We start from the raw sequence: 26,689 nt of genomic DNA, 5'->3' as shown, positions 1-26,689 counted from the left end.
CAATAACTATATAAACCTTTTGTATTACAATCATTGATTTGCCATATAGGATAGGTGACCTTGGAATCTGCATGGCTATGGCGGGGTCTGCATTCAGCGAACCTAGAGTCGCATGGAGATCAAAGCTGTATTTTGTGAGGACCAAATGCCGTTTGTTCAACGCGTGCGTGCTACCTGTACTCCTGTATGCCTGTGAGACATGGCATCTTACTAAGCTTCAAAGGTCTTGGCTTTTGAGCTTTGAGAATGTCTCCGCCGAATCTTAGGGGTACATTGGTACGAGCGTGTTACAAACACCCGAGTTCGTGAGCAGACACAGCAGCTTTTGGTGATTGACGTAATCACGAAGAGACGTTTTACGTGGCTGGGACGTGTGTTCCGGATGCCGCCAAAGAGTGCGATACTTCGTTCCCTTGTGGCACAGTCTCAATGGTTCCGCCGTCGTGGCAGGCCCTCCCTCACAATGCAGCGGTGCTACAAGATGCGGGAGGCGCAAGAGTTGGCGATGTATCAAAGGAAGCGGTGCGAAATTGTGCTTGCCCTATGTCACAACGCTGGGTCGTGACAGGGTGAAAGAAAAAGAGGAAGATAGGATAGGATTTCTTTTCTTTAAATTCGCGTAGGTTTGATGCGTACATAATTTCTGACAGTTCGTAAGGCAAACGCGGCCACTCATGGTTGACCTATTGGTATTGGGCGGTATGCATCTATTGAGGTGTCGGCTGATTAGAAAGGAGTGGTATTGAAGTAATGAAATTTTATATTTTACTATGCAGGTAAGCCTAAAGTGAGAGTGAAATCAATAAGATTTTCTTTTATAAAGGCGTCTTCATGAGCAAAGTGAAAAATCGAATCCCTTTGTTTATATCGATTTCACAATCTTTGAATTGGTAGCCATCAATATATTAATATCCTGTAGGTTGGTGCCATTTGTTTTGAGATAATGAATTCATTATCTACGAGTTACTGTTGTTATGTTCTTCTTACATGCTGTAGTTTAAACACTAGAAAATATCTATTTGGTCACGTATTTTTTTCGACTTATACGCGGTATAAATGAGAATTCATTCTTGGTAGTATTAACATGTGTGTTCCTGATAACTTAACGGTCATTATAATGATGATAATGATTTTAGAAATCGGGAGCATCAGTTGTTTGTTCTCCCAATGTGCAGAACTAACCAGCTAACCTATCATTGGTGATGCCAATAACCATGTTCAACCAAATCGCTTCGGATGTTGACATATTCCACCTACGCGAGGATGAGTATATATGGACGTTGTTTTATAAATAATTCTTAAAATATGGTCTACTTAGCTCATTCGGTGTATTTCCTTGTATCTACTTTATAATTTTTGTATTTACTCATTCTACTGTTTTTCTAACACTAAATATAATATAATAATATAAAATACTATATTATTTTTTTACACTGAACACTTTAGATACGGTAGTGTATTTTAATAATATAAGTGAAACAATCACAAACACCAAGGCTTCACAGAAAATCACATAAATTATTATATTGTGTCCTTACCGAAAATCAAACCCGGAGCTCCCGATGAAAGGCAATTGCCTTTTTGTACTGTTTTGATACTATTGTTGTGAACGTCTTAAATTTATAATTTGTAAAGTTCAGTATAATATTTAAAATAAATAATTTTGAATTTGAAAAATTGCACACATGCGGGTTCGAATTTACGTTTTTTATGTTTTTTTCAATGTATTTTTGATCTGGTGCAAGGATTCAATGGATTGGGTGAATCAAAAACAACCATTACTCGCAAAAGAATATTTCAATACTTATAACCTTTTTTATAATAATGTTTAACCAATAGTAAACACTTTGGTTATGTTGGTACTCGTTAGCAATGGGCATGATAGAGTTTATTTAATATATTATTTCTGAAAGTTTGATAACTATTTTCAACCTGCACCAGCTCGGATAGTTTAAAATAAGATACTAAAGATTTATATTAGCTGTTCTAGAGTAAAATAAATGTTTGCAAAGTTGCAATTTACATGCGGCAATAAAACTACTAACAAACTTTACCTTTACCTTTAATTGTTTACAGTGGCTGTGCAGTAAATGAAAAGAAGTTTTTATATTGAACATTGTCATCAGCAGTAGTGGAATTAAAAAAAAAATACGCCACCCTCACCCCACAACTTAAACAAACCCCACAAATAAAACATAAGTAATTTTTGATATTTTCAAAATGTGCAATAAAGGCAACCTTATTTTATTTTTTATCACGGAAGTCTGAAATTTACCCCACGGTGCCCCAATAATCGCAGATCCTCATTTGGGTATCGCTCTATTTAGATAATACTAATTATTTTCAAAGATCTATTCAAATCAAGCACATTATGTAGGTATTCTATTATATTTGTCACCACAAACAATATAATTTGTGGCATATCGAATTATAATATTAGAGGTTGCAGCCAATTTTCTCTCTCTACATTATTAATTGAAGAGCAAACAAAGACACGATAAAAATATTTTTGAATTAAAATATATTATCTTTTACGACCACTGTCCTCGAGGTCATTTTTTCGTAAAGTATTTTAAAATAAATCAATCTCATTTTCATTTAACTCTTAATTGCATGGCGTTGCCTTTCAGAAACAAACTGTACCTATTATTCTATATATTTTTTTGCGTGAATGAAATTTTATTTTAAGACTTGCAGTTTTCAATAGTGAATAAAGTGTGCTAATAAAATGGTTAAGTATAGTTTTTATTTATAACAATATCAATAATGAAATGTGATCGATTAAAAATATAATATAAATATATTATGTATTATAATACTCAAGTACGGCTGTACATTGTATACCAGCTAAGTATAATAGATAAATGATAATAATAATATTAAGGGCAAGTAATTAAGCTCAAGAGAAAGCCGTTTGGCACGCCATTTTGGAAAATATTTTGCCATAAATTTAAAGTTGACAGAATTCGCTAGGAAACCAAGAGTGCAAGTGCTTTAGTTTCCAATTATTAAAAACTTATTGTATAAGTAGGTAACATACTTATAGTATATCTGATTATAGGTACACGCAAGCAATATCTATTTATTTTAAATATATAAGAGTTTAGTATAATATGCAATTTGCTTGATTTTGTTAATATTTATATATTATACATTTATTTTATAAAATCATAACACAGTATGTAGTCTGGAAAGATTGGCGTGTGGTTTTCCTGTTTGGGTTTTCATTTTTGAAGCGAAAAGTTTCTCTTTTTAAGATGCCAGAGTTTCGCCTTTTTTAAAAACTTTTTATAACCTAAACAAGCAATTAGACCCAATTAGTGTAGTAGTAGCAATAAGATAATACATGCATCTATTAAAACATCACGTAAATATATTGTAACATCATTGGCATCAAACCGGAAGCCCCCCGATGAGAAGTCAGTGCCTTACATAATAGACAACAAGGACCGCCTTGTATCCTTTTGTAATACCTATAAATTTACAAGATACACATATGTCGTAAAAGAGACGGACATTAAAAATAATAATCAATGAAATAATTTTTAATTGAATTAATTTATTTTCAAGTGTAAAATAGAGTTTTAGAGTCATAATTTATTGATTTTGTTTTTTTAATTTATTACCCGGTGCGTGAAAAAATCACAAGAATCAACGTGATGCCAATTAGGGAGGTGTTGCATGCCTAATGATTCTACTACACGATTAGACAGATATCTCGTGGAGTAATATTTTTAACCGAAATATTCCTGGAATGTGTAATTAATATGTTTTGATGTTTTTACATAAGAACTTTGGATCAGTGGCTTTGTCAGTGCATGGGTAGCTAAAAAAAATAATAATTGACATATGAAATTTTGTAAAATGTAATATGTTATGTTTTAGCAATAGAATTTCAACGTACATAAAAAAACATAATAGCTAATCGATAGTTAAGTACAATTACAATATTGTTAGTTTAAAAAAACAAACGATTACAGCTTTTATTTTTTCCATATTTTGACGCAAAGTTTCATGTTTTGTTTGCGTTGGGTTATAAAGTAACCTCAAAATTTGATAAATTAACAAATATAAAAAATGAAAAAAACTTTGTATTCACTTAAACATATTTATTTTTCAAACGTACGAATCGTACATTGTTTTATTGGTAATATGATGTTTGCTATTAAAAATAGCAGATGTTCGTGTTTCCTATAAATTGAATTTAGTACACTGCAATTATTCTATAAGCGTTCCTATATTATAATATTATTCTTTTAGGCCCGTTTCAGACAGGACACCAGTGTCGCGCTCGATATAATATAGGAGGCCTTTGTATTCGAATAAAGGGGCCTTTGTATTATATTTATGAACGCTCCAGAGCTAATGAGTCAACGCATAAATTCGCGTTATAAATTAGAACATAAAACTGGCTGCGGTTATAAAAACAAGTGTATCGGCGGCTTGAGAATGTAGCGGCCGACGGAAAAGTGTACCGGACACGCGTTGACTCATTAGCTCTGAGGCGTTCATAAACATAATATAAAGGCCCCTTTATTCGAATACAAAGGCCTTCTATATTATATCGAGCGCGACACCGGTGTCCCGTCTGAAACGGGTCTTAGTTGTCCCCGTATAGTCCAAAGAACTCAGTGTCAAATCGCACGTTGTTTATTTTTTTAAATGCGTACCTAACCAAACCACTAGATGAAAAAAATATAAAGTCACATCTTAAGTGTTTTATAATTAATAACTTTATTGGCACCATACATGGTATCATTTTATTAAAATAATAATTATAGTTATGGCATACACCAAGGATACGTGTATTAAAACTTTGATTATGGAACGAGGAAATCTTGTTTTAAAAATCGATTACACTAGTAGAAAACAAATCTATTGTAAATAATTACATGATGCCTTACTACCAGAAATGATGATTATCGTCATGTATAAAAAAATACTACAACAAAGGTTAGTGTCTCTGATATATACATACTATTAAACAAATACATTTTTTCGTCATGATAATTACCAACGATTCCATTGGTGAAGGTTGTATTACTTAAAATGTCTGAGGACTGATATGATATGTCATTAATAGGGCCTGGATTTATATGCTAGTGCATGTTTTGTTAAGGTGTATGCACAGCTATGGGAGTTGCACAGAAATCCGTTTCGAAAGACGCAGAATCCAAAAATAAAATTTTATTTTGCATATAAATGCATATTTGAGACATTAGTGCATATTTCATTAATAAATGCATATTTTAGGGCTTTTGCATTTATAATTTTATCGAAACATAACTAAATCAGGTAGATGCACTTGCATTTTTAATGGCATCCCCGAGCATTTCATTAATTTATCAGAAAAAGTGAAGTCAACTCGGGCACCTTTATTTAAATTTTGCCCTATCACCTAAGTGGACGAGATATCATCTTTGAGAGATCATTTTCCGCATATAAACAAAATAATGACAGATATGCGGATAATTTAATGCCAGAGAATATTGAAAAAAATATTGTAACTTATTTTTTTGGACAGAAAACAGCAAATAGTATTTAGGAATAGTTAAGTGTGACGTTTTGTTTTTTTTTAATTGTGTTTAGTTTCTATAGTTTACATTTACATGTCGCATTTCTTGTTCAATAATTTGTGCCTACTTGTAAACAAACTATTTTGAAAATTGTAATTGATTAACTTTATATTATTTTTGTTTTTTTGTTATTGTATTATATTGCTTAGGATTATTAATTTGTTATTCGATTTTTTATCGGTAATATTGGGTGAAGTGGGTATTTACAATATTTTTCCATAAAAATGTCAATTTTTAACTGCATATTTCTTTGGTTTTAGTGCATATTTCAATGATTTTAAGTGCATATGTGCATGCATATAATCATGTTTTTGTTGTATATAAATCCGCTCCCTAGTCATTAATCTGTTTATTAGCTAGATATTATTATCTATTGTGTCCGGAACATTCTTTGTTTATATCGCACCCTCAATTCAAATCTCATAATTCTTCGCCGCATCTTTGAAAATTAGATGTTTTCATTTATATTGGCAGATTACATATATTTTTACATTTTACCAAAAGTATCCGGTAGAAAACCAATGAAGAAAATTATAAATAAATTCTCAAATTGCATCGCATCTTAAAGACATTCACCTTAATATAGAGGCCTTATTTACGGCTCTCTTCTTCTATCCAATGTAGCAGGTCTGTGACTTACCATATATCATCACAATATGGGTAATTAATAGTTAACTATGTATACATTTAAATAAAAAATATATATATATATATATATATTTTAAATATATGCAGTAAGTAATTTACCAGGCGAAGAATTGTGGTGGGAAGAATAAATTGTAATCGACAAATTTTGTGGCGATGAATATTCCTAGACTAATTACCTACATAGGTATCCGTTGTTTAATATAATTTATACTGAATGCAATCGACGTGTAGTAAAATATATTTAATTGTTCGATATGAGTACATTAACTTAGTCATTATTATGAAGTCATCTTTATAGCCATAGATGAAGTGTAAAATATTTTATATTGCACTAATTAGACTATTAAATAATCACAGTTAAGTGTATTTTAATCATATTATCAGAAATTACCTCAGACAATAATTATTAATAAACTTACTGCAAATAAATGATGCCAATCCAAAGGCGCCAAAGAAAATATTCATCTATGAAGACGCTTTTATAAATGTATATACTATGTATATGAACGACGCCTTTCATGACTTAAGACGTTACATGTAAATTGTACGTAAAACATTTCTCCTTGGCACTTTTAATGGTTGATTTTGACAAAATTCATGAATTCAAGATTGAAACCCTAACCTAACCTAACAAATAATCCAGTGTATCGGCTATTTTCAAAATTTGTTTGCTGCTGACTGCCTGTAACGTGTAAACCGACAAGAACCGTGTTTTATTTGTAATATGTAGTGATAATAGTAATATACGACCCAAAAAGGTTGGACGGTCTTTAATATACAGCCATATATTTCCGATACAACATTTCACGATGAAGTATGATACGGCGAACTGCATACGTACAATTTTCCAGACACTGGCTTAAAAACCTCCATGATTGGTATGGGTGCAACCACCGAACTGTTTCGGATAGCAGATTATAAGGAATAGATCGCCATGACGGTGGCCAACCTCTGCAAGAGGATAGCACGGTAAGAGGAAGATGTAGGTATATGAAAGTGGAATTGAAAAATTGCCATTACTACGGTTAATGATGTACAATAAAATTAGCATTAGCATAGCACAGCGCATTGCAGACTAATTTGTGGAAAACATCACATTTTTGTGATGGAGATATATTTCTCACGACTGCAATAAGATAGTATCTAGTATCATAATAGTATTTTCGGAATTTACATTGAACTATCGTTATGTATATTTGATGAACAATCACAAAAAAATCTAAATGACAGTAAAGAAAAATATGTAAATAGGCTGCTAAACACTATTAACTACATTCTCTGGGAATGGCCTAAAATGGGGTGCCGGACGAAATCCCGAAGGCCGAAATCCCGAATGCTGGAATCTCGAATGGCCAAAATCCTGAATGGCCGAAATCCCGAAAGCCTAAATCCCGAAAGCCGAAATCCCGAATACCGAAATCCCGAACGCTGAAATCCCGAATTGCCGGAATCCCGAAGGCCGAAATCTATTTCCAATTAATTATATTTCCACAAAAAATGGGGTTTTGTCTCTCTTGCAAAAATTGCGCAATTCAAGATTGCGCAATTATTGATGTTTGTATTTTTCGGGATTTCGGCCTTCGGGGTTCCGGCCATTCGGGATTTCGGCCTTCGGGATTTCAGCTTTCGGGGTTTAGGCTTTCGGGATTTCAGCATTCGGGATTTCGGCCTTCGGGATTCCGGCCGTGAGATTTCGACCCAAACCCCCTAATATGTGTACGGAAAGGGAAGAGCTGCTCAAGTCGGTTCAACCAGCTGTTGGGCTCATCGGACCGTCCGACTTGGTCGTCTCAATGACCAATTTTGTTCCATTTAGAAAATTTGCGTGCTAACGTGAAGATCAGTGACGTCCCGTAGGGGTAGGCAGATTAAGCGTCGCTTGGGGGCGACAGTTACTCGAAGGGCGGCAAATCGAGGAGAATCATTTGGAATACATAGAAATAGCTACCTAAACTTAGTAATAACGAAAACACCGTTCCATTAGAAAATTCAGCTTACTGGTTTTGTCGGGTTCGCGATATCTAGTTTACTTCCGTTGCCTTTCGACATCCTTGGTGACTAGAAACGACACGAGCAGATTTCTGAATAATTACAGTCTGATATTTTGTTAGTAATATATCCATACAACAGATTTCTTAGAATCTTAGATATTGGACTCAGGAAAAGATGATAAAAATACTGTGTAAAAAATGGGGCGGCATTTTGGCGCTGCCTAGGGGCGGCATTTTATCTAGGGACGTCACTGGTGAAGATCTTTATATTTAGATTATTTGGCAAGTTTGTTTCTATATTATGGTTATCTCTTCCATGGACATTTTTAGCTTTAAGTCACGTAAATTCAGTTAAAGCACACTTGAGTGTATGGTGATCTCAGTCTTGGGTTACTACTGCTTTTGAAACATTTAAAATCATCAGAAAATGATACTCATCAAATGTAGGGTCCCGTGATACGCCCGATTAACACTGGATGTGGTTCAATGTATAACCTCAAACAGGACGACATAAAACGTCCCGGAATTTTAAAGGACATAGTCGATACGTAGCACCTGGCGAATGTGAAAAATCGATTAGGATTCTGGTTCTCATTTGAATGACTTTTTATTACAAATTAAATATTAGTTTTATTTTTTTATTTTAACACCTTAATATTAAAAGGTTTGCCACACATGCTGTAAGAATATTCTAAACTTTTTGTTTTAATCAAACCATCCATTTTGTTAATAGTATTAACGAAAGTATTACAAATGGATCATTGAATCTAATAAAACGATTTCTTTGTTTCAGATTAAACCTTCGCACAGAGTGGACAATAGAATAGCTGATGACGCCCACATCTTTTTGGTAAGTTCAACAATAAATAATTATGATTGAGTTAGCGACTGTACTTGACCAAAATATTATAAGGTCATTCAGTTACATAATGCGTTGATAGTTTCATCATTGTGTGATAATTATGAAGCCTATCAGTGGCGAATGGTGGAGGTAGGCTGTTAAGATCCGACATAAATAGTGCACACTAAACTTTGTCAGTCATACGTATTTGTTTTCATTGTAGTCATACTACAATTTACAGACGGCGTTGATTACTTTTTAAAATTCAATTAAACTCTGCAAAACCAAGCTATAATAGATCATTGTGAAAAAGCACTCGTATATCTAAAAAATATCTAAAATTATGCAATTAAATCATACAGAACTTGGGATATTTTATAGATTGAATAATATTTTTTATCTATTATAGTTTGGTTTAGCAAAGTTTAATGAATTTAAAAAAATGAACCAACAATATGTGTAATATGTATTTTTAATCCAACGAAAACAAAGTAAGTATGAATGAAATTTTGTCGTATCGCTCAAAGTATACCAAAACTATTATGGTTTGGTTAGGCAGAACTTAATTGATTTTTAAAAACTAACCAACAACATCTATAAATTGTAGGCTTAGTTCAATAAAAACAAATATGTATGACTAATAAAGTTTAATGTGCACCATTTATGTCGGATCTTAACAGCCTACCTCCACCCTTCGCTACTGAAGCCTATATTGTACATCGATTCAAAGATTTATATATTTTAAATATCACTTAGGTATACACTATTTTACATAATGATCCAGTAGGTACTAACATGATCAAATTATTTTAAGGTCGGTTAGGTAGTTAATTATATTCACAGAACAGATTAATAAATATAATCCAGATAGGCTATACACCAAATACACTACATTTTGAAGCAGGGTTTTGAATGTGTGAGTGTCCTACGAAAATGAAAACACATATTATAGACGTGCAATAGTGTGTGTCGCAACTTCAAATGCACTAATATTGAATGAGCGTCAGTGCATTAACCGAGAGCAGTTGTCAGACCGAAGGACAAACTTAAAATGATGTATTATTGATATGTGTTTAAGTTAATCTCATATTCTTCCATAATCGAGATCGGTCGCCTGTTACTCCACACCCGTTAGGTATTTCAGTTTCCATTAATGTTGTGCTTCCTGGTTGTAATATTAACACAAATATCATGTGTGTGGATTCGAATATTTGCAATATTGTAAAGTTCACGTAAGTATATTATATACCCGTCTACCAGTGGCATGCGGAGACTTTTGCTTATATGAATGCTCTTGAAAAATACTTTGATACCTACGATTTGCTACATATTATCTAGATACTTAGGGTTTCCTAACTAATTAAATCTTGGTGGATAGTTTGGTATTTCGAAGTGATAGCTCTGTAATATTAAAAATTGAGAATACATTTTATTCTAAACGTAATCGTATAAATATTATGTTTTATTATAGAACATGAAATATAATAACCAACTGTGAACGCGTTAAGTCATATATTATAATAATATATACATAACTTTTATAATAAGTATGAAGTCAAATTAACCGCACAATTGCGCAGTAAATGCATAATATTATTACATGGTAGTGCTTTGCATCTACAGCATATATGGACCGCACGTCACTGCTCGAAACTTACATTTTTTTATAGAGCGGTTTAATTATTAAGATAAACCTATATGAAAACAATAGTTTTAAAATAAAATGTGTTGTTAATTCTACGGTAATAGAGTCATTCATATTAACACTTGTTTCGGACAATAAACAATCTTTAAAACGACACAATGATACGTCGTTATATCGTGAATATCGTATACTTAATAACTTTATTATTTCCGGTCGATTTTTATGTATTTTTCAAGATACTTAAACTCTTTTCAGCTCGACAAAATCAATCCAACAATTATTTTTTAGGGCTACATTCTTGTCGATGTGGTCAAAAATATTATTTTTTTATATCGAATCAAAGCAATAGACGGTAACAATATATAAACCTAAAGAACGCGTAGATTTGAATACCAATATGGATTGGTAGGTATCTATTTCGATAAAGCCGGTGTATTTTAGGTGAGTTTCATTGGTATTGGTTAAGAAGAGTGTAAGTGAACTGCATAATATACTTGGCAAAGCGATTAAGTACAGTGTGCATGAGAGGGATGCAACGTAAAATGCAAATTCTATTTATGCGATCCTGCAACAAAGATGAAAACTCTTTTGAATGACAATTTTGTGCGTTCGAGATACAGCTTATGCGTTACAGACAACATACAGACAAACAGATAAAGCAAGACAAATTTATAATTTAACTATATTTTGAAGTATTCAAAATACCGTTTTAAATATTAATCACTTCATTACTATAGTCAAAAAATATTCTTAAATTAAGAAAATAAATGTAAGTTGCTAGATATAATATCTGGGTGAGCTATCAAATTTACACACGATGAAGTCTGTACGATCAACAACGGTTATATATGTAAGCGCGAAACCCTATAGTCACACCTCACATCACTAATCGACCGCTGCTATCCAACCACTTTATTTACGATGATTTTTTGTAAGTGCATTATTTTTAAGTTGTTTTATTTTATAACTTCGAAACACAGCTAACTTAGTAATGACAAAGTAATATTACAATCTTTATAAGTTTCATCAATATTGGTGTAGTGGTTTTAGTTATAACAAAAAATAAACAGACAGATACACAAAAAATAATTTTTAAAAAGTTTTGTGCTTAGTTATCATGGAAATAATTAAAACAATATTATTAGATCAGAAAAGAAGCATTTCTAAAACATTTACGAACACATTAATTGTATTATTAGAAAGAAAAGCATAATAGGAAATCAAGATTAACTATCCAGTAAAAGCCCACGATAGCTGCGTGGCTTAAGCGTCAGCCTATAACACCGTGGGTCCCAGGATCGAATCCTGGGTCTGGTAAGTACACATATTGTTTTTCAATTTGTGTATGAGTCAGAGTATGGACCTAATAGGTTTAGCAAGTGACTGATATCCATTTTTTGTAAAAAAAAAAAAATCCCTCCACTCTGTGAAGGTCATATGATTTTATTGGGATAGGACATGGTTAAAAAAACTATTACATTTTTAAGTAGTATTGTTTTATAAAATATTGATATTTGTTTCATAACATAATAATCAAAAATGTGGACATTTATTATGTGCAGCCCTGCACATTTGTGTAGGTAGAGACATCTAGTTTCTAGTAGGAACATTGCAACGTGTGACGTATGCGCTGTTGTAGGTAGAAGTACATTCGTACTTATTGTAGTATGTCTTACGAAAAGTCGTAAAAACCTTTGTAGTCCATTATAAAATGTATGCACTCGGTTCGATGTTTGATAGTAGTTGCTGGTTATTCAACCTAACCTAACATCATGATGCTACGTTGTCTTCTAGTAAGAGTTATTGGCACGCACTTATAACAAGCAGTGGCAGTTTTCTTTGACGCAAATGACACAATCGATTTGTCAGAAAATTTAAAAAAGGCCATCGAAATAGTTTAAATCGGTCATACAATAATTAATAAATTATACCAAGGATAAAAAATATTTCTTACAAATCGAGTAATAAATATTACTCAAAGCAATATAAAATTCCCAAAACAGATAAAAATACGTACTTGCATACTTAAAATGAACCATTCATATCGACCGTGTTTAGGAAAAAGGGCATAACCTACACAGATCAAATTTTACAGGAGCGGCAAAAAACGTTTTTTGAATGATTTTGATTCAATATTAATAAATTAAAAATAAACACAGACATTGGGTGCATGATGATTGATGATTTTGTATAATATCTTTTCGATATACTAATAATTAAAGAAGTTATTACAGAAAATCATTAAAATTGAGGGTAAATACTTTTTTCCTTAAATTAAAACTTAATAAAGCTCAATTAAAACCTGAATTTAGATAATAAATTGGCATTTGCGGTTGAATTCCTTTTTACAGAACGTGTATTTTGTTGTATACATTGTTAATATCTAATAAAAGCACTTTTCGAAAAATCGAGGGTTACACCCTTTTTCCTAAACACAGTCGATATTATTATGTGTCATTACTATCATCTTCAATAATAGATACTTATTTTTTGTTAAACGGTGTGATTCTAGAAAAGAGATACATTGATATTTTGTACCTAGGTTGTTTATGGTTTTTATTATATTTTTTTTATCATAAGCAGCCTCAAAATTATTCAGTGCGTTGTGCCTCCACGTCCTTCTCTCTTCGTATCTGATAATAAGTAAAATTACTATAGTAATACTATAATACTACCACCCCACACCAAAAAAAACAACAAAAAAATGACTATTGCGGCATTATCAACATTTAAAAAAAAAAATCGTTGTGAAAAGGATTATCGTTGAAAATTATTTGAAAGAATATTAGTTGCGAGTTGGTATTAAATTTTGGATGGTTAATATCGCAGAAATGGATATTATAAGTAGATAATAACTACAATGTACCGATCACTGTTTACAATGTTAACCTCAAAAGTAATATTAGTTCTACTCAACTTTGAATCTGTGCTGTTTAATATAAATAACATTACGTCTGTTCTGTCAAATCTCATTTATTCATTAATCCATCACCCGGTATTAAACTAGTATCACCTTTTGGAGATAGAATTAGCACTCCATTTAATTGATTATTTAATCACACAATTCTAGTTTAATTGAGTTTATCATACCTTCTTCATATTATCTCGTCTCTGTTCTGGCAGAACACACTAACTGGAGAATACTAGTTTTGAGTAGTTTGACTTTGAAGTTGTTAAAAACTGTTAAAGTGTTAAAAGTGTTAAAAGTTGTTATTAAGTAATCGTAAAAAGGATGACTTTAAAATAAAGACTGTTTATTTATTAAGAAGGTTTCCAGACGGTAAAGTTTGAAATAAGGAACATTTTGTTACTAACTCAATATGTCATTTTTTCGAATTAGTGTCTTCTGCCAGAACAGTGACGATTTAATCTACAACTTCTTTTCCATTTTAGTATTCACATAAATGTTCGGCCACCAGCTGAGTGTTGCTTCTAGATTTCAGAGTATCACATTTCTAAAATTGTTATTTTTTTATTCTTATTAGCCAGTTATTAAAACATACAGTTTTGCAACCAATCATTTATAAAAAAAAAAACTCTCTAGCACTTATCGAGTACGCCTTCCCAATAAGTATATTCCCATAATTCTCAATTTAACACATAATATATTGTCATTTGTACCTACGAACCTACGTTAATTATTAATCAATCCTCCTTCCTCTTCTTTGTCATATAAACACCCTGCCAAGAATGAGGGTACTCTTCAACAAAACAAAACGTAAAAGGAAGATCAAAATAAGACTACGGTGGTTGATAAAAATACACTGTATTCCTGAAGATAAGGCGGTCGACAGATCTTGCGGCAGACAGAATGGAACGCAGACGTTTCCTGAAACTAATACTCAAATTGGGTTATACTGCTGATGTTGATGGTGATTAGTTGAGTTTCTTTTTCACGCCATAGTACTATGTTATATTATCTACACGTGGGCAGTGATGAGATATTGAGTGCGTAACAATATGTGTATTTATTTCATAAGATATGCATGCAATCGCAGCTTTCTCCGTTCTACTAAGAAATAACGTTAACTATTTTCCTATTAAAATGTATTGTGTAATATCTTTGCATTGTTAACGCACATACAGTATCTTGATTAATATCGTGTATCACTATTTTCATATTGCTATCGTGTAGTTGTAGTACATACATTAATGTATAATATAGTTAAACATCTAGCATAGGTACGTAATAACACTTACTAAATTGACCTCTTTCGGAGATTACGTTGGCTCTGACAGTCATATGACAATGTTTTATTTAAGTAGGTATTGTAATAAACATCTAATAATAAGCATGCAGTGTGTAACAATTAATTTACTTGCTCCCAAATTCTGAGGACTTACGTCCAAGTACTGGGCCATGCTACCTAAAAAAGTGGATCGATAGTATGTGTCAATGCCTGGATCAAACGGAGATGTTCAACTAACCATTGGCGGCTCCTCTCTTAGGTCAATTGGTCAATGACCCTCCAAAAATAAATATCTTACAATCTATGTAGGTTATAATCTAAGATGTAGGTACAATGTCTTATAATTATCGGCTAACGCGTCAACTCGCGACGCACGCTAACCGTGTGTATAAAATTTAAACAGAAGGAATCACGATCGGTCGTTGTATAGTCGGGCTCGGGCATTTCAGAATCTGCCGGGATAAAATATTTATAAATATTTCTCTTTCTCTCTCATTTCTCATATGTCAGACGAAGAGAAGCACAAAGTCTTTTTCTTTTTCTTCATATTATTTTGTCGCCGTATTAAGCGTCATTTAGGTCATTGCCAGAAATGAAAGAGATGTAAATTTTTAATGTGTTAAAATGAAACAAGTATAAAATGGGCGAGCGTGTTTTGTTTTGGTAAACCTTTTTATACTTATTTGTTATCGCTTCCTATTGTTGTCTGAAATTTTTATATGCAATTTCAATGTTTGTATGCAGTTTAGTTTAAATCCAACCTTAGAGTAATACGCATCGACTGCATTCATTGTGTTAAACCATTGTATACAAATTATCGATTAAAATGTCATCTGCTATATTAATCATAAAATTTACCTTCTAATAAAATCAGTGGAAATATAAAAAGTGTTTTATATATATAAATGATCCCGCCGATCCATAACAGTACACAACACTTTTTCTGACAGTGACAGTTAAATGAAAAATGAAGCTAAAAAGCTACGGTATTTTATTAAATGTGTTTGATGTGAAATGGACATTTTTTTGAAGAGCACTTCTTTTATAATGTATAAAAACCTAATTTGCAATACGTTTTTTAAGTATACAACGAAAAGCCAAGTTCAAATAATATAATTACTTATTTAAAAATGACCCACCAAATGGTCAAACAAAGGGCCACCAATGCAACTAACGATAGCGCTTGCCTAGTTTTAAATAAATCTACTTAAGTGTTATAAACTGTACGCCGTCTGTCTTTAAATAATATATTAACCACCCCTACCTCGAGTTCGTATTCTATTTTACAGGCATTCTGATAATAGGTCTTATCTGAAAATTTGGTCGAAGTTGATATTTTACATGCATAGATAATGAATCGATGTTACGCTTACTATTGCAATTGGTTAGGTGGTTAAAACTGAAAATTAGTTCTAAAGTCATAACTCATATATTCCAAAAATCGAGTTTTGAGATAATCGCAAAGAACCACCAGAGCACTGTTTTTTGTAATTAGAAGAAACGTATTGAACTCCCCTGAATATTAATGAGTGAGTGAGTCGATTTACAATATATTTAAAAAATATATATTCGTCACAATTAGATAAGGCACTTATAGTTTAGTGGACAGTGCACCCCAGGAGTTGGGGGTTCGAATCCTGCTGGGGGGATTAGTGGTTATATATTTCTCAGAAGTGTTTTCGAATTATGTATGTTCAACAAAATAAGAGTTATGTAATAATTTTTATGCAGAGTGATTTAATGAAATAAATCTGCAAAATCTTCTGAAATTTTACTGCGTTATGCAATTATTTACTAATGGTTAAGATAATTTACTTTATTTTCTATTGTCTATACGTGCAAAAACAAATCTCAAAGAGGGTATCATTAAAAATTAATCACGTGTAAACATGTATTTACAAGCTTTTAAACTTAACGGTAACGAATCTTGGCAGAGAGAAAAATACTTACATGGTTGTAGTATCTTCGATGATGATGATTATAGTTTCACCATGAAATCAGTTTCTCAAAGTTATATTAATGTATGGCATATACCAAGGATGGCGAACCAATGGTACGTGAAATAATTTTGCATGGCACGCGAATATTTAATTTTGAAGAGAAGCGAAATTACTATTTTATATATATTTAAAAAGTTTTTTTTTATATTTTTTTTACAAATAAATATATAAGTACTTACTAATTTTATATTATATTAAAAAAAATAATAACGACATAGCCATGCGTGTTTTCTTCGGTTTTTCATAAATGATGTTTACCAATCGATGTGCAAACGGAAACGACGAAATTCAAGCTAAACAACAAATCGCATTGTATGGCAAATCCTTTTCAAGAATAATAGTTACGTTTAATGTAAATATACAGTTGCATTGGTCGTTACTTAGTATCATCATCATCATCAGGAGCGCGACAACCCGGTGTGGGTCCTGGCCTCCTCCAACAGCTCTCTCCACCTGTCCCTATCCAGTGTGGCCGCTTTCCAATTTGGTACCCCCAGAATACGGCAGTCACTGGCAGCTCCATCTAACCAGCGAATCTTTGGCCTCCCTCTTCTTCTACGTCCTATTGGATTGCTGGACATCACTCTCTTTGCCGGTTCATTGTCATTCATACGGTGCACATGACCTAGCCATCGCAGTCTCCCAATCTTAATTGATTGAACTGCGCTGCAATCTTCGTATAGCCCGTAGAGCTCAGCATTAGGTATATCTTTCATTCAAATATAATAACTGATTATTATTTTGCCTCAAACATAATCTCTAAAAATGGAAACCTGTTCGGTGATGGAGAATATAATATGAAAGAAGAGTGGTTTAAATATTTCCACGATCTCTTTGAGAAACTTGAAAACAATGGAAAAAATATTCAAAGAATAAAAGATATGCCTTCAGCTATAAATACGATGAAAGATAAAATATCAAAAACTCAATTGTAATTAAATAAACTTTTTAAATATAATTTTTAAAAACTTTTTTTTCGCCACGTTTGGGACGTTAGACAGTCGAAATAAAATATTTTGGAAATTTTGGCATGCGTACGTAGAAAGGTTCGCAAACCCTGGCATATACCATCATAAAAGCTTTTGAAATCGAGAAGTTACGATTTATACTCGTCTTGTATTACGGATTAGAGAACAATGAAATGAGTAAAAAGCTATTTTAATGTTTCACGAGCTTTGAAAGTTTAACTGAATTACTATGTAGTAAACTTTATAAGCTATCCATGTGGTAAGGAATCGATTATTGCGTAATTCGATTTCCTACAAATCGAATCGATCCGAATGGAACTCACGTCGTAAATATTTACAGAGAGGAAATGAGATCGTGCGGGTGTGTGCGTGAATTTCTCGGATTGCGTGAGTGGCCCGGATCGCGTGATTCGGACTCGGCGATTCGCGTGATTCGGGATTCGAGACTCGTGGCTCGGTGCGTATATGCATGCTAAATAATGCGGAGAATAAAATTAATCTGCATACTAAGAGTAGAATTTAGAAATTTACAATAAGTATTTTCAGTTAATTAGCCGTTTAGGTATTGCTAATATCCAGAATTGAATAGGTTAAAAGCGAAAAGGTTTCTCTCCATCACATACACATTGAGATATGCGAATAAAAATAGTCATACATTTTTCAGTGATTTTGATACATCATAAGTTTTATTATATTAAGTTTAGAAGATAAATAAAGTATTTATATTTTTTTATTATTTAAAAATAATTAAAATTAAGGTATTTAGTCTAATTTTGAAAATTTCAAAAGGTAACTAGCTATTGTCCATTTCAAAAATGAAGAGAATCCCATTCCTTCTTACCTACTTGCCTACTCAAGACTGTCAAGAAATTATTCGTAACACCCGTACGACACTACAAAAATCACTTACTAAATCTAAAATGATCTCAGTTTTTTATCGTTATTTTTGTGATAAGACATAAAATTCATTAGAATGTGTTTTTAGGTACAAGCATATTCTTTCATATTCTTACTGGGTATTTTATTTACAATTAAGGGGTGACGTGCGCCGCGTACGTCAAAATGGGAATTTATGCTATTTTCAAAGCACGATCCCGGACATTCCTTAAACGTTGTAGATAATCTATTTATATTAATTAGAAGCCTTATTATCCTTTATATTTATTTTAAACATTTGATGACTGCATATAGTATTTTTATTACATAAAATAGTATTCTTTTAAACCTCGCGCTCTCATGTTTTAGAATATAGTCATATTTCAGTACATCCATGTGCAGTGGTGTTAATTTTTTTTAGATTTATTAATTTTTAAACGCATTTATAAAACCGTTAGTAAAATTAATGTTAACATTATATAGTGACATATTTACGATAAAAAATTATATTTATAATCTTTGTGATCCGAAATTTGACAAGAATAAGGCATTTTATTATTCAAAAAATGGGCAAGATTTACACATTTGAAGATAATTCTAAAGATACTGATTATAAGCTTTGTCTTTAATCATTCAAATATGATAAAAATTCTACGAATAATGTTTGCTTTATAATAATTAATGACCTAAGAATAAGGTAGTATTTTTTTGAGATACGCCATTTCTATTGGCATTTCCCAGTGGCTAAGCTACAACATACGGCCGTAGCTATAAATTTACAAATGATAAATGAAGTAGGGAGTAAGATCATGTTAACGCGCGTGTTTGAACACGTACCTAGCCGGAAAAAAAATATTTTTTTAAAAACGGTACATGTTCAAACACGCGATATAAAGGATAATAAGGCTTCAAAATTATATAAATAGATTATCTACAACGTTTAACTCATTCACTGCTGACTAGATAATGATTTTTTAATTACCACCTTTAAAATTCACGTTAATTACATCGATCGGCCGTCTGGTCATTACGCGCCAGTTGCGTCTTCAGTGTCCAAAGTATTAAGGAATGTCCAGGATCGTACTTTGAAAATAGCATAAAATCTCCATTTTGACCTACGCTGAGCATGTGGGCCATTAAATGGATTAAAAAAATCGACACGGAGTTTGCGTTCTGTCACTGTAACTTAGTAGAACACAAATTTACTAAACTTTACGTAAACTTTGGTCAAATGAGCGCATATTTTTTCATTTTACAAAAGATGGGCATCCATATTAATTGGAATTTGATATAAAACTTACGATGGATATTTTTAGGAAATTTCGTCATGATAAACAGTAAACCATTGCATCTGAGATGCTATGTGATGGATTCTAGCTTTATTAATATATTATATAATAATAATGTTAAGTCGTAACACTAATATGCCATTGATTTTATAAATAAAAATGTGATATTATTACGTAGTTCGACCCATTGTTTTATGGTACCAATAATAGTGTGATGTTAGCCGTAACTCACGGCACACTGATTCCATCCATCGTATCGCATCGATCGATATGTGGACGAATTCCTTAACGCTACTGCATGCTGAAAGCATACTTTAACATGCTTTATTAATAACGCTATATGGCTGTTGCATAAAGCTATATGTATAATTCAAAGTTATTTATGAATCTACTATAGAGATATTGTTGACTACTCTACAACTTGGTACAACGACTTTAAGAAAAACATTCTAGGTACTATGCAGATATCAGTGGCAAAGGGTGACTTTTAAAAACAGGTAGGCTGTGGAGAAAGCACACTTGTTAGGTGTATTTACGGGAAATAAGAAGATAATCCGACATAACTACTGATGAATAGGTAGTGTAGGCCTCCGAATCCTCGGCTAGTTCCGGGCCTGGAGTGGAGGTACATTGAAATTTTGGAAGAACAGGTAGGCACGGCAATATAGTTATTAAAACTAATGTTCACAGTTTATTATAGTTATTTATTGTGTTCACCGTCACCAAATTAAAACAGAGACATAATCACTAAGTTCCGAACCACAGATTGTCTCAAGAAACTAATTTATTATAAAAGATTATTTAAAGAACAACACACAATTTATTTATTTAATAATTAATTATTATTGGTTGTAAGCGCGGGAATTATTGACAAAGGTTGAGGACCGGGTACCACAATGAAGAAATTTTAACAAAAAGTACGCGAAAACGACTAAGTCGCTGACTGACGTTCACTCCGCGATCTGTCAGAGTGACAGTAGGTACGGGAGTATAGGTATCAGCCAGTAGGTATCTGGACCTAGGCGAGTACCTCTTCACAAGTCTCGGCGACTTGTATATGAAAATGCGGATAAAATTACGCCGCTGACCTTCGCAGGTTCAGGGTCGTAAATGCGAGCGAAGACTGATAATGAAATTTAAAATTGGGGGTTTATATGCAAATCTGCCCGATTTCATCCCTTAGTCCGACGTTTTGAGGGTGACAAAATTAATTACGGTTTCCTTACGAGATTGGCAGAAATTGTACAACGACTAATTACCCGCGAAATCTACGTAAGGACCGACTAAGAAAAATTATAGGCGCAAGGCGGCGCTCGCCGATGGGCGACGTCGCTCGCGCGTCACTTACGTACTTCGAGCACTTGCTAGTACTGAGAGTGCGCAATTGCTGTAGCAGTAGCACCTTGTTTCTGGGCCAGCCCCACGAAAAACGCACCCACGAAGGCATGCGCGGCATCGATGGATTTGTGGTTAAATTGCCCATCGATACAGCACACCCCCTGCACGGTGGCGCTCCCCATGGCTGAGGGAGGGGTGCTCCCGCGGCGGCCGGCTTCACGGGCCCTAGCGGCGTGAAGGTACCTCTCACCCAGAAACGAGAGTACTACAAAGTTAGCCTGGATGATAGGGCGTCATATGCCAGTGGTTAACTTGGCATATTTGTGGCACCAGGCCTACGACAGCGCATACCAATCCTTCGGCCAACTACCGTTGGGGGGTCCAACTTTGAGGCGCCCCGACGGCCTGAATACCTACTTGACGTCAGTCTAAGAACATGAAATCGGTAGATTGTTAATTTAGCTACAAAATGAATACTTAATATTAAATAATATCAAGCGGGGAAGTTACTCTACATGAATATATAATTGTACTGGTCGCGCAATCTTTCTTACATTAATAACTAATATAGCTCGGTGTCGCCACAGGTACATACTTACGACTAGTTGACGGATGTTATTCCGTCAACCAAACATATAGGCAGTAATAATTGCTTAGTACATACTCATACCTTGCCGATTGTTGTTGTGGTATGTTTGGCGTGTAGGGCACCGGGGCAAGTCCCATATCCCTTTCATCTGTATGATGGCGTGTGATGGAAGTCTCCTCCCTTGCGGGTTTTTTTCTGTAATGTCCGCATCATGGCTTGTTGGTTAGATTTAAAATAGTGTTTTTCTTCTTTCTTCTTTCTTCACTCTTGTCGGCGCTCGTTCGTTTCTATCTTGGTCTGGATTTAGGTCCTTTTGCTGGTTAGTCTTCTCATGAGTTCGTTGGCGATATCGATGGCGTTCTTGAGCGCCATCAGCGCTTCATTGATTTGGTCTGGCTCCGAGACCTTGCCGATCAAAGATTTCCCGCACTTTATTCCAGTACGTGGTCTCCCTGATCGACCAAAATCATTGATCCGATGCTCCCGTCGCGCGTGAGCGTGATGCCGTCATACACGCGAGCGAGAGGGGCTCTGTCACTGCAAAGCGGGCAAATTCGTATCGCGAAATCGGTTTCCACACACACGACAGAGACGCCGTCGTATGTCAGAGCAGGAAAGCTGCCAGAATACCGATTCGGAAACGCCGCGCGCGGAACAGCCGTGGCTGTTTGCAATCGAATTTAATATGAAATTAATTACGCGGGATCGTGATTGAAATCGGATCGATGATTGCCCTACGTGTTGCTATGCTTTGTGATTGCACATATGTACAAATGGGAGCTTTCGCAACAGGCCTATGAGCATATGTTAACAATTATTGTGCCGTGTACGCGCGACGCGTAGCGACATCGATCTATATATACTTAACATTACATACACCTTAATTATTATATACCATTAACGCCCATCTACAGTCCCCCTTTATTACTTCGTTATCCTTTGCATTACATATTTTTTTTTACATTTACCTATTATGTTACAATTTATATTACCTATTTATCTTACATCCAAATCATATTTTATATCTAATTTAATTTAATTACCCCCTTACCTAGACGTATATTTAATTAACATTTTAATCTTATAACCCTTTACCTCATACCTATACGGCTTAACCATCCACAGTCCACTCTGAGAAGCCGTGGGACCTGTCAGAGCAAACTGCGGGACTTAACATATGAAATATTTTGTTCAGCCTTGCCAAGGGTCGCCATCATTCCATCGGTGGCACATTGACTACCAGGGTCAGACCGAGCGGCTGGGGAGCACTACTCCTTATGGGAGCGCCCCCCTCAGGGGCAGAAAAACCTGTCGGTGACAGTAGGTACACAAAAACCGATGAAATTTCAAAAGCTCACTGATGGTATAAAATTAAGCAATTAATTTGAATTATATATTTTCTTAAATATAAACGCAAGATACGCTCAAAATATATTGAAAATATCCGTTCTTGTGAATCTGTTCCATAAAAATTTATAATTTAACCCGTAAACTAGACATTTTAAAATACTTATATATTTAAAACACAGACTTAGATACAATATCAGATTTCAACTTACATAATTGGCTGAATAAATTGTCTTAGTCTATGAATAAACTAACTCACGAGATAAATTATTTATTATTTTTAACAACAATCAATATTTATAATATGTGATTGAATCCCTAGAAATATTTTTTTTAAATTATCTTATAAATTATTTTGAATAAATCTGCACTTTCGTAAAATGTAAGCGCCCCTTAAATAGCTTACCAATTTATATGGGCCGCCGCAGACGTCTTGAAATTATGAGAAGCAAACTTCATATAAAAAAAGTTTTCGATTCACGCGAACGTAATCCATACAATATGTGAAGCGAAACGAGATGTCGCTTATTTTTTTAAACCTTCGAGACATGCCATAAATGGTGCTTATTGAAATAGTGGAAAAGATCGTAAAATTATTATGACACATAATTATACGATAGATATCGTTGGGCATATTGCGTATATTATTATGTGATTATATTATTTAATATGTCAATATAAAATTAAAAAATATTTTTCTTAAGAAGGTAGGCTTTAAATAGTCGCCTAGTATGGAGTCTTCGCCACTGGCAGATATAAATTTTATATAGAAACATGTAACAGAAAATAATCATTTATTTTGTCTCATGTGAAATTCATTTTGATATCCCAGTTCCGTACGGAAACAACTCAAAATTTTATTAGGATTTGAGTAAATTTTGATGCCTTCCAATGTATATTCAAAAATATATTGAATATGTGACCTTACTTAACCTAACTCTTTTTGGAAATAACCATTATTTTTTTTCTGTTCGAGAATATCTGAGTTGAATCTGTATGAATGTGTTTAATCTGAAATGAAAATATACAGCACTTTTTTCTGTTTAATATAACTTGGGGATCGAATGAGCGTAACACAGATTTTTTGTCAAATATAATTTGAAGGACAACCTATATTTTTTTCCAGTTGCGGGATCAAACCCACGTCCATAGTTTCAAAGATACACGCTCTCTGAACTACCCTACTATGACATATTAGAGTATCATTGGAAGATTGTTTTCCAAGTGCTTGTAATCGTTTGAAGGCATTGATTTTACCAGTACCTCATTTATGTTAGTATTAGTCTTTTTAATGTTATTAGTAGCTAACTGAAAATTTTCTTTCCAGATTCATTTTATTTCGGATGTCAACAGTTACTTTTAAAAAAATCAATAAATTGCTTATTATAGCGTTTTTCACAAAATTATAGTACGAACTTGTGGAAATGAAAAAGAATCATCAGTCCGCTGCTAAAAAGGCCTGCCTTAATATTTCCTCTTTTCTCGATCCCTAATTCTTCACTACCACAAACATCCGGCGAACTTATTTAGTTCGTCTATCCAGCAGCTCTTATGGTGTTTATGTAGTTGTTACTACATTATTGTTCGGCCCACATTTGTCTGCTTTAGTAATCATTAGTTTCTATTGCAGTCTTTTTGTAGTATGCCCGACATGCACCTTTTCATGCCACGTTAAACTACTCGTAGTTTTTGCATTTATCTTGAGTTAAGCGTGCATGATTTTCATGTAAACGTGAGTACCTACATTTTGTTGAATGGGGGTTGATTTCTGAAATACCATTCTTGTACCCCAAATTTATTATACCCTGTCTAAACCTAACTAAAATAAATAAAAAATACTAGTATATCCATAAAATATCCAAATTTATGTATGATTTAATTGCATAGATATTTTATAGATAGATGAGTATTTTTTGACGATTATAATAATATATTATCATTTAACTTAATGAATTTAAAAAAATAAAACAACAATATGTGTAATACGTATTCTTAATCCAACGAAAACAAATACGGATGAATGAAAAGGTGTGCACAATTTTGTCGTATCGCCCAAAATATGCCAAAACTATTATGGTTTAGTTTTGGCAGGGCTTAATTGATTTTTAAAAACTAACCAACACCATCTGTAAATTGTAGTCGTATTTCAATGAAAACAAATGCTTATGACTAACAAGGTTTAATGTGCATTATTTATGGCGGATCTTAACTGCATACATTCACCCTTCGCTACTGCTTTGAGGTAAGTATTTGTAAGGTCTTGTATCCTGTCCTAAAGGTATTTATACACTGTAGTTTAAGAATTGCTGCAATACAGTTACCTACGTTATTATCATTAAAGTATCGCATCACCTTTCTTCGAAATTTTCTTAGAAAATCCTTTACAAAACCTTTCATATTTCCAACATGCGTTAAATAATAATGTATAAAAAATACCGTATTGCTTTTTTTATTAGGGAAAAATCTTTACCGTATGGTGCACTTCAACTTGTGCCTCTCAAAGGTTAAGACGATGTGTCTGGCACATCACTTCCTCGTACCTTTATGGCCGAAGGATTTGTTGTGTAACAATAGCAACACTGGCACGTGGTTTTTTCCTTATCACAGTACGGAAATTATCACTTTTTAGTGCCCGTCCGATCCGTTTTATTTGGTCATTGACCGAAGTGTTAAACTTACAAGTATTGTTTATAAGACGCGATGCAAATACTTACGGTCAGATGTTGTGAAATTTTAACTGTAAGCTATTATAAAACTAATAACTATAGTGTAAACAAGTATAATAAAATTTGGACTCATATGGTTATGTGTAAGCTTCACGCGTATTTATTGTGTAACTCATATTATAATTTTGAAAGCACTTCTGAGAAAATATATAACCAATTGAAAATAATATATTTTCTAAAAAAAATACGACACCCAGTAGGAATCGAACCTGCGTCTCTCAACTTTTGCGCCCACGCATATTGATCACAATGGTATAGGTATCCTATCTAATTGCAACACATTTTAACCAATGGCTCTTACAATACTATTTAAAGGCGCTTTCCAAATTGAGTTAGTATTGGCGATTGGCTTTTTATTTTAAATCAAAGTAGGTATTCGATCCTTCTCCATATTGTCTGAATACAGTACACATTTTGGATGTGGGTGATGCGTATTCATAGATCACATCACATTATATATATATATATTTTTTTAAATTTCAATACTGAAGAAAAGATTTTCTTAAAGGGGGTATGCATAGTCAATAACATAATATAACAACAACTAGGTAAATAATATTATGTGTTGATAAGCGACCGCGTAAAAAGGCGCCTGATGTGACATACTATTTTTGAAGATGATTATTCTTTGTTGTGTGCCATGGTGCCATATGGTGTTTAAAATG

General features: G+C 33.3%; 1 protein-coding gene across 1 annotated transcript in view; it reads left to right on the top strand.

The window, feature by feature from the left end:
- Positions 1–26,689, top strand: part of sano (CABIT domain-containing protein serrano) — a 555,155-nt gene that overhangs the window by 96,855 nt on the left and 431,611 nt on the right. Inside the window, exon 2 of the mRNA XM_085942988.1 lies at positions 9,009–9,065. The gene's annotated coding sequence lies outside the window, so the exon portion shown is untranslated. The remainder of the gene's footprint in view (positions 1–9,008; positions 9,066–26,689) is intronic.

Source organism: Rhyacophila brunnea, unplaced genomic scaffold (genome assembly GCF_057557595.1).
Source record: "Rhyacophila brunnea isolate RB1 unplaced genomic scaffold, BYU_Rbru_1.0 scaffold_15, whole genome shotgun sequence".
Classification (NCBI taxonomy): Eukaryota; Metazoa; Arthropoda; class Insecta; order Trichoptera; family Rhyacophilidae; genus Rhyacophila; species Rhyacophila brunnea.
This window is presented reverse-complemented; position numbering and strand designations above follow the sequence as displayed.